The following is a 10870-nucleotide window of genomic DNA, read 5'->3' on the forward strand; positions in this document are numbered from 1 at the left end:
CAGGAGGCAAGGTTATGCAGAAAATATTTTGCGGCGGTCACCTGCAGCGGTTGCAGGAAGTTTGGTGGCAAGATAGCCACCTGCAGCGGTTGCAGGCGTTGGGGAATGAACGGCACAGCACAGGCATATCGGTATGGGTTGGTGGAGATATGATGAGAAGTACAGGCAAAAGATGGTATTAAGGCAGGGCCAGATTTCTTGTGACATGATTGATATGGATCTTTGGATTGAGTGGATAAGGATGGAGGAGCCCAACGGGGGAGGTAATACGGGGGGATCGGGCACGCAGGACAGGAGAACATTGGGCGTTTGTTGAGCATTAAACTATGCCCATTGCGAGTACAACAACTGCCGTTTCAGGCATGCGTGCTCCACCTGTGGGGGGCAGCATTCCCAGGCCAAGTGTTTCAGTGAGGGCGGACGTGGTTTTAGGGGAGCAGGGCAGAAGGCTGATCAGGAAGGCGGCGTCCCTGGTAATTGGTGAAAGTATGGCACCATGGTTGGAAAGGTACCCCAATAGGGATGCAACCCCGTTTCTTTTGGCTGGGTTTACTAAGGGGTTCAGGATCACGTTTGAGTATCAAGCAGAATCGGTGGTTGTGCGCAATTTGAAATCGGCTAGGGATCATGGCGATGTTGCGAAAGTAAAAGTGAGTAAGGAGGTAGAGTTGGGTAGGATGATGGGCCCCTTTGCTTCCCCCATGCCCCCACCACCAGCTTCATCCTGATAGGCTGATGCCGGGTAATGCAGCCAATCAGGAGAGACAGAGACAGTGCGCAGGGGAAATTTCATTGAAGCACCAACAGCTGTTGTTTGGACGCGCGCTGCCTTTGGATGTAACCCACCCACCGCCGGTACTGGCGTCATTGTGGACTTCAGCTACGGTCCCACACCATCAGAGACGACATTACCCTGTGGTTTTATTCAATTGCACCGGGCGGCTAACCCTTCGTTCACCGACATTGGACCCATTCTCCGCTCCGATTTGGTGACGTCACTTCTGCAGAGATTATTCTCTCAAATGTGAGGTTTTACTCTTCCCTTGTGAGTGCAAGTCCTAGTGACGGTATCTTTTTTTAACCCTTATTAACTTGTCAACAAAATTACTCTGTGGAGCCTGCGCTTCTTTTTCTCTTTTTTTTTTTTTAAATATACAGTATATCTACTGTATATACACAAGATAGGGATAGACAGCGCCCTGATATAAGTGAATATATTGTGAGCATTTTAAAATTAATTACTTTAGTGCACAATAAGTGATCATACTCATGTCAGGACAAATTGACTGTCAAGCCAAATATACCATAGGTCTAAAATATGATTTAGATACCAGTGTCACAGGAGTGTGGATGGAGTGGAGATGAGCGCATGCAAGAGGGAAAAAAAATAAAATGTATAATAAATATATACAAAAAAACAATGTGCGATAATAAAGGGGTAGGAGATAGTAATATGAGGCTATGGGTTGTGACAGGGTCATTGACTCTGTTTATGTGAATAGGAGATGGCAGTATGCCTGCTATCCAGTAAATGAGGGGTTAACTCAGCTTGTTAAGCAGACCACAGGTGATTTGAATTAAGCTCCTTCACCTGCTTTAAAACAGGAAGAGGAAATGCCTCTGGGGCGGCAGTCTCTCTCTCTGAGGCATAGAGGGATGACAGAGGTGTGTTGAGACAGACACAAGCTGCTCAAAGCGAAGCTCTCCCAAGAGGGAAGAATAAAGCTCCCAGGTAAGGAGCCAACTGCTTGCTGTACTTTATTGGGCTGGAATAGGTTAGCTAAGCCAGCCAGATAGTTAGCCTGCACTTTTGTTTAGCTAGTACCCCGACCGGGATTAGGATTTGGTTTCATTTCAATTTTAAAGGGACAATGTACCCATTGTTTAGTTACCGTTTTTGGACAAATAAACCCAACAGCATTATTTCACCGGAAAAGACGTGTTGTCTCCTCATTTACCACGGCCATCCTGCCACACGTGGTGTCAGAAGTGGGTTTGGCGAACACCCTGTAAAAGGGGCGGAGCTACAGATTGCGTCTGGTGGAATCTGTCCACGCGGTAGCTGCCACTATGGAGGACGTTGTGAAGGCCTTAGTACACAGCACCGCTGTCCAGCAAGAAGCTAACAAACAGGGACAGGACAGCACGGCTGCACAACGCGAGACGAACCGGTTATTTGCAGCCCAGCTTGACATTGTTGCAGACACACAGAAGCAGCTGATTGAGCAGCTGGCCCAGATTAAAATGGCCTTGTCAAGTACGGCCCCGGCGCGGCCCGTCCTGGCGAACGAGTACCTGCAGAAAATGACGCCGCACGATGACATCGAGGGATACCTCAGGTCCTTTGAGCGAATCGCTTCCCAGGAAAGGTGGGCCCGCTCCAAATGGGCTGGGATTATCGCACCCTTTTTACTGGGGGAAGCCCAAAAAGTGTATTGTGACCTTGACGAAGAAGCCGCAGCAGATTATGACTGTCTGAAAAGCGAAATCCTTGCAAGGATTGGTGTGACTCCCGCAGTTTGTGCGCAGAGGTTCCATAAGTGGAAATACCAGGAACAGAAGCCGCGCAGATCCCAGTTATGGGATTTGATTCACCTAGCGTCCAAGTGGCTAAAACCAGAGGAACATAGCCCGGCACGAATCCTTGAGATGGTGGTGTTGGACCGCTTCATTCGAGCGTTGCCCCAGGACCTTCAACAGTGGGTGGGGCAGGGAGATCCCCTCTCTTGTGATGCCATGGTAGGCGCAGTGGAGCATTTTCTGGCTACCCGTGAACTGTCACGCCCCACTCGCACAAACTACAACCCACGTCCCAACACGAACAGTAGAGGCCAGCGCTGGCACCAGGACCCACGACCGTTCGCACGATTTGAGCGGGTGGAAAAAAACCCGGATAGGGACAGAAACTCTAAATTTCAGAAAGGGTTTCAAGAACGAACTGGGCCAATTGTATGTTTTGAGTGTGGGGAGACGGGGCATATTAAGGCTCACTGCCTACAGTTGTCTGAGCCAATGGAGTGTGCATATGGTTCTGTGAAATCTGAATTTTGTGGAGTGGTGGGTATGACCCGCGAGGGAAAACGTACTCACAACTTCCTCATCACGGTGATGTTAAATGGAAAACCAGTCTCCGCACTGGTAGACTCAGGGAGCAATATTAACTTGGTATCCGGGAAGTTGATTAAGCCTCTCCGATTACCCCAGGGTGAGAAGTTGCGGGTATTATGTGTACATGGGTGTACGCTTCCGTACACCACGACTCTGATAAAAGTAAAAGTCGAGGGGCAAGTCATCGAAACTATGGCAGCAATTGTGCCAAAATTACCCCATTCCCTAGTGTTAGGCTGTAATTTCCCTGGTTTTGACACCCTGATCAGAGGACAGCTCACCTTGAACAATCCTACTCCAGATGAGCTTTTTCCATTTACAGACCCCGAATTAGTCGCCGAGGTGTCTAAAACCCCTAAGTCAAAACGAGAAAGTAGGAACGAAAAAAAAAGAGGTACACCCCCACCCCAGTTAGCACTGGTCACTACCCCTAACGGAGGGAGACCAGAGGGAGAAGAGTTGTCCGAGACAGGGCCTGTTGATGATCAGGTGTCTGAGTTACCCGTGGAGGTAACCGACCAAACTCCAGATGAAGAAGGTTTTGGAAGTCTAGAACTGTCCCTAACTAACTTTGGTAGAGAACAGGCTAATGATGCCCAGTTGAAAAATGGGTTTAGCCAGGTGGTAGAAGTTAATGGGGTCCCTGTAGAAGGAACCACAAAGGAATCCTATCCATATTTCTACATTAAGAATGATTTGTTATACCATGTGAGCCAAGAGGAGGGCCAAGAAATAGAAAAATTTGTTAGTCCCCAGTTCATTAGTGAGGAAGGTCCTAGAGATAGCACACTCTCATTTGTTGGGGGGTCATCTGGGCATAGAGAAGACACAGCAAAGAATCCTAAAAAGGTTTTACTGGCCAGGGATATATAGTGCAGTAAAGAGATTCTGTGCCTCTTGTCCCGAGTGTCAGTTGACAGCCCCCCGACCACGTTTGAGGGCCCCATTGATCCCTATGCCTATTATTGAGGTCCCATTTGAGAGGATTGCCATGGATATACACTGGCGACACACTTTATTCGAGCTCGGCTAGTCCTGCGAATTTGGGTATTCTCGGGTGTATTGAGGTTTGTGACTGTTTTCTGCTCGAGTGCATTGCGTTATTTTCCAGGCAGGGATTGAAGCATTTTATTCCGGCTGGCTGCAATACTGCAATGCCGTGTAAAAACACATGAGGGCGCTTGCGAGCTGTTCTCTTGAAGCCGTCCCCTATAGTGAATTGTAATGCAGTACAGTATATATACTGTATATATATATATATATATATATATATATATATATATATATATATATATACTGTATAACAACAGCCCCTATAACCCCTAACATACAGTACTGTACACATACAGTACTGTATATGCACATACATAAATGATACTACGGTATGGGCTGGCGGGGGGCGAGATGTGTTTGCAGCAGAGAGAGATCCGCTGCTCTCTCTGCGCAAACATCGGCACATTAAAAATTATTTTAAATACATTTTTATTTATAGTGTAGATGTGCAGGGGGTCTCGGGAGTTGAACCGCACTGGTTTCAGGTCGGGGGACCCCCTGCTCCCCGAGATACAGACCCCTTTATGAGGTGCCGCTATCCCTCTGCGTTTAAAGGTCCCGATCACGTGATCGCGGCCTGTTAAACCAAGCAGAGGGATACCGGCACCCCCAAAAGGGGTCTGTATCTTGGGGGGCAGGGGGTCCCCGGACCTGAAACCACAGCGGTTCTGCTCCGGAGACCCTCTGCACATGTACAGTATAAATAAAACACATATATAAATAAACACTCGTTTATTTATAAACTCACACCAAGGGCCAAATACCCCCTTCACCCACCCCCGCTACCCACAATAAAGTAGGCACGGTGGGTTAACCCCTTCATTGCCTTAGCGGCTATACGCTATGGCAATGAAGCAGCATTTCTGTACTTTTAATAATATTGAGCAGGAGCAGGGGGCCCCCTGAGTTTAGATTTCTGGCTCAGGGGACCCCCTGCTCCTGCTCAATATTATTAAAAGTACAGAAATGCTGCTTCATTACCATAGCATATAGCCGCTAAGGTAATGAAGGGGTTAAGGCATAATAAACAATTAATACATTCAATACATATTTTTAATGTCTGTGTTAAACCTCCCTGACTTCACTGTAATCTATGTAAAAAACCCTCCCCCATTCTCTCTTTTAAAACTCCCTGCCTTCTCTCTAATCTATGTAAAAAACCCTCCCCCTATTCTCTCTTTTAAAACTCCCTGCCTTCTCTCTAATCTATGTAAAAACCCCTCCCCCTATCCCCCTATTGTGTGTGCGTTAAGCTTCCCTGCAATCTATGTAAAAAAAACCTCCCCCTATTGTGTGTGTGTGTTAAATCTCACTGGCCTCTGTTTCTGAGTGCAGTGTACTGTATGTAAATGTGGGGAGGGGGATCCCGTGTAAATAACCACACCCACCCCCGCTACCCACAATAAAAAAAAATCACACACAGCATCCTCGCAATACATAAATAAATAAATACAAATAAATACATTTTAAATACATTTTTATTTATAGTGTAGATGTGCAGGGGGTCTTGGGAGCTGAACCGCGTTGGTTTCAGGTCGGGGGACCCCCTGCCCCCTGAGATACAGCCCCCTTTATGAGGTGCCGGTATCACTCTGCGTTAAAGGCCCCGATCACGTGACCGGGGCCTGTAAACCAAGCAGAGGGATACCGGCACCCCCAAAAGGGGTCTGTATCTCGGGGGGCAGGGGGTCCCCGGACCTGAAACCAAAACGTTTCTGCTCCGGAGACCCTCTGCACATCTACACTGTGAATAAAACACACACATCATTAAAGAATCATTCTTTACCTTAGCGGCTATGTGCTATGGTAAAGAAGCAGCATTTCTGTATTTTTAATAATATTGTACAGTGAGCAGGGGGTTCCCTGAGCCAGAAATATAAACTCAGGGGACCCCCTGCTCAATATTATTAAAAATACAGAAATGCTGCTTCATTACCATAGCGTATAGCCGCTAAGGTAATGAAGGGGTTAAGGCATAATAAACAATTAATACATTCAATACACTACCCACTACCCATGGCAACCTCCGCTGCTGCTGCTGTAAAACAGAGAAAAAATTAACACTTTCAAAGTAATGTCCCCTAACCCCTTAATCACCATAGCGGTTATTAACCGCTACAGTCATGAAGGGGTTAACCCACCCTCACCCACCACTCGGGACGCCTACTGTACATACCCTCCCACTCTAACCCCCCACCCCGTGAGGCCTAACCACCCTCAACCCTCACCCACTAACTACCCACAAGGGAGGCCTACCCACATACCGTTGGGGAACCCCCATAACCCCCCACCCCCAGTCCCCGCAATAAAAACAATGCACAGCCCCACAATAAACAGCATTCTATTTATTAAATACATTACCCACCCCCTGTGCCCCCCTATAAATACAAGATTTATCCTTTTACATTCAGGGTCCATAACGCAGCCCCACGCTAGTCCCCGGTGGGCTGGCAGGGCACCTGGACAGACCTACAGTTTACCAGCAGTCCTTTTTACACAGGTTCTGGAGGCCTGCTGGTGGATCCTGCCAGCACCATGGCCCTCAGGTGGTCTCCTTGGGTCACCGTGGGACACAATTGGGTCTCCATGGTAGGCCCGCGGATGTCTGGGAGCCCCGGGTCAAACCCACAGGTGTCTGCGGGGCCTCGGGTGGTTCCTTCGGGGGTCTGGGGAACTCACGAGTGCTCACTACGGGTCCGCGGTGCCCCCACAGAAGTGGGACCACACATCGTCATGCCCGCAGACTACGGGTCGGAGGTGCCCCCACAGAAGTGGGACCACACATCGTCATGCCCGCATGTGTCACCCGTGGAACCACCAGCCTGCTACGCTTGGGATACCCGAGAATACCCGCAGGTGGTCTCCAGAGGTCCCACGCAGAACCACGGAACCAACCCTGAATGTAAAAAAAATAAACCAAAATAAACCTGGCCTATACATTCAATACATACACCCTCCCCCCCCAACACCTACAGTACAATAATGTGCAAAATAACTATTATCCAGATATGGATAATAGATTAATTGCCCATTATTAAAAACATTAACTAGCATATTCAAATAAATAAAGTACTACTGACCTCATCAATACGAAGTGTCCGACGCCAGCGCCTTCCTTCTCTTGCCCACACAATACATAGCCAATACCAAGCCAATACATTGCAAGTACATTCAGATATCAATTAACCCCTTAAACACCTTATTGGATAATAACCGCAAAGGTAATTAAGGGGTTAAGCCACATTGGCCCGATACCCACCCTTCACCCATGAATTTGTACTGTGGCTTCATCATGCAACTATATATATATATATACTGTATATATATATACAGAGAGAGAGAGAGAGAGAGAGAGAGAGAGAGAGAGATACAGTATATATATACACACGTTTCATACACACCCATGATAAACCAATATACAGTACAAATAAATGTAGAATGGTTATCAAAACCATACTGTCCTACAACCAAACACTTCTCCATACATAGACACTAAATTAAAATCAATTTCCTTTAATATTCATAACTGATCTCTCAATCTAAATCATCACTAAACCTCTGAAAAGCCATTTAAACAACTTACAGTACATTCCAATATAAATGATGCCTACAGTAAATATCTATGCACCATATACATTCTGCAAATTAATCAACCAAGTAAATAAAAATCAATTAGCAATCATTATTTACATCCCTAAACAATTCACACTCAATCCCGAACAATGAAACCATTAACTAATTCACGCCTAGAGCAGAACAATTAAGCCTTTGAAAAAATAAGTACCGACAAAAATACAACCTTTACAACCAAGGCTATCTATCCCTGACCTTCCTCAAACACACAATACAATACCAAGGAATACATCTATCTAATTTTAAAATACTTTAAACTCACAATAATGCATAGCAGCATACACAAAATAATTTAAAACACATCTAATCCAGCTTTTAAAACATAATTTCTTACCCTGTACAGTATGTATATATCTCTCTAGACATATATACATACATACATACTGTACAGTGGCAAGAAATGATATACCACAAAAAAAAAAATACACATGTTAAAAAACCTTTTGAAGAAATTAACAAGTTAAATAAAATACATTTCTTTACTGTAGTTCACTTACCATTACTTGCCCCCACCGATTCCCGTTGCGCAGCTTACTCACGAACCAATCCACGATCAGGAACCCATAAAATAATAAACCATAAAAAAATAAACTTTAAACTAAAAATCCAAAACAATCCACGGGTCTTCTAATTGTAATCCATCTTCATCTGTAATCTTCTATCTTCTATCTCCTTCCAGCGGGGCGGGGCGGGGTCTTCTCCCCGTCTGCGGCCACGCCCGGATCTTCTTTCTTCCCCGGAGGTCCTTCCTCCGTGGCGTCTAGCTTCAAAATGAGACGACATAGGCTTTTAAAGGCCTATGACGTCACATTTTGCGTCATGGTTCTCACGGTCCTGATTGGGCCGTGAAAACCATGTGTTTTGGCCGACAAAAATTAAAATGATGACGTCATCTTAAAGGCAATGAAAGCACAGCCAATCAGAATGGCTTTGCTTCAATTGCCTTTAAGGTGACGTCATTAAAAGACACATGGCCGTGCACACATGGTACTAGAGCCAATCAGAGCGTGGGAACTTTATCCCTACTCTGATTGGCTCTGGTATACCATGTGTCAGGGGCTTAGGGGAGAAAGGATGTGACGTCAATGAAAACCTGACACATGGTACGGGAGCCAATCAGAGCGTGGGAACTCTTCCCTACTCTGATTGGCTCTCGTACCATGTGTCAGGTTTTCATGACGTCACATCCTTTCTCCCCCAAGCCCCTGACACAAGGTATACCAGAGCCAATCAGAGCATGAGAACTTTATCCCTACTCTGATTGGCTCTGGTATACCATGTGTCAGGGGCTTGGGGGAGAAAGGATGTGACGTCAATGAAAACCTGACACATGGTACGGGAGCCAATCAGAGCGTGGGAACTCTTCCCTACTCTGATTGGCTCTCGTACCATGTGTCAGGTTTTCATTGACGTCACATCCTTTCTCCCCCAAGCCCCTGACACATGGTATACCAGAGCCAATCAGAGTAGGGATAAAGTTCCCACGCTCTGATTGGCTCTAGTACCATGTGTGCACGGCCATGTGTCTTTTAATGACGTCACCTTAAAGGCATTTGAAGCAAAGCCATTCTGATTGGCTGTGCTTTCATTGCCTTTAAGATGACGTCATCATTTTAATTTTTGGCGGCCAAAACACATGGTTTTCACGGCCCAATCAGGACCGTGGGAACCATGACGCAAAATGTGACGTCATAGGCCTTTAAAAGCCTATGTCGTCCCCCCACCCACGGATCATCCTCCTGTTAAATCACAGGTGACTACCGCCGCTCCAAAGAAGCTTAGGAGTGGATTGCTTCAGTTCAGTATTGTATGTAACCAATCTGTCAAGTATTGTATGCACACAGTCTATCTAATACGAGGTACAATGTTGGTATTGAATGCTATGCTTTATGATATGTCAGAACTGTTCTCCCCCCCTTCTACCCCTTATCCCCCCCCAACCCCCTCCCTCCTCCCATATCATCCCCCTTCTCCTCCCACTCCCTCCCCCAACTCCTCCCCTCCACCCCCCCACCCTCCTCTCTTTCCCCTCTTCTCACACCAAGGACCACTCCACGGAGGGGACGCACCCGAACCTCACCGCCCCGGGAGGGCCCAAGAGACCCCAGGCTCATTCAACCCTTATAGAAACCTACCCGAGCGGTCAAGGTACACAATATGAGCGCCTGTAAACACAGTATAGAAGCCAGGTACACAGTAATCGGACTCTTCCCAGAAGCGGTCCCCTATCCAGCCTACCCCTGAACCCCCCACCCACTCACCTCCCCCCCACCGCCCACCCTCAGAACTGAGCAGCCCAGCGCCTGCCCTCTCCCCTTCCCACTCCCCACATTGCCCTTACGGGAGAGCAACCCAATCTTCTGGGACACCCACGGTCTGCATGTTTTGGCTGTAACTTCCAATAGCTAAGGGTCTCTACTCGGCCCACCCTTACTGGAGACAGTCGTCGGACCCGCCCCCCTAGGGTCTTAAACCACCCCAACCGATCTTTAAACCAGATCGGTTTCAAACTTTACAGACCCCAATAGGGTCTACCTTCCCTCTTTTCTACCTCCGCTGATCCTATCCCAGCGGTTCCCCTCCCACCCTACCCCCCGTCCCACTTGGCTGTCCAGCTACCATCTTAACTCAAAGTTTACAAATAGTCAACGCCCATTCCAAACAGAATGTCACGCCAACAAGCTCTAAAGTTTATTTCCCTAAATGTCAAGGGCCTCCACAACACCAGAAAAAGACGCCTGGCCCTACAGGAGCTTAAGAGGTTGGGAGGCGATGTTGTTTTCCTCCAGGAGACACACTTCACATCTCGGGAGCCGCCTAAAACATTCCAGCATGTATATCCGAGGAGCTACTTTGCCTCATATAGTAGTAAACGCAGAGGGGTCGCCATTCTGATTCGTCAGGGCACCCCATTTAATCTTACTAAAATCCAGGCAGATCCAGAGGGAAGATTTATTGTGGTCTACGGTTCGCTCTCAGGCTCGGCAATCGCCCTTATTAACCTATATGCCCCAAACGAGAACCAGACAGACTTCTTAAAAACAGTTCTGGCAGAAATTGACCCCCAATACCTATC

The sequence above is a fragment of the Ascaphus truei genome, chromosome 15, assembly GCF_040206685.1.
Source record: "Ascaphus truei isolate aAscTru1 chromosome 15, aAscTru1.hap1, whole genome shotgun sequence".
Taxonomy (NCBI): Eukaryota; Metazoa; Chordata; class Amphibia; order Anura; family Ascaphidae; genus Ascaphus; species Ascaphus truei.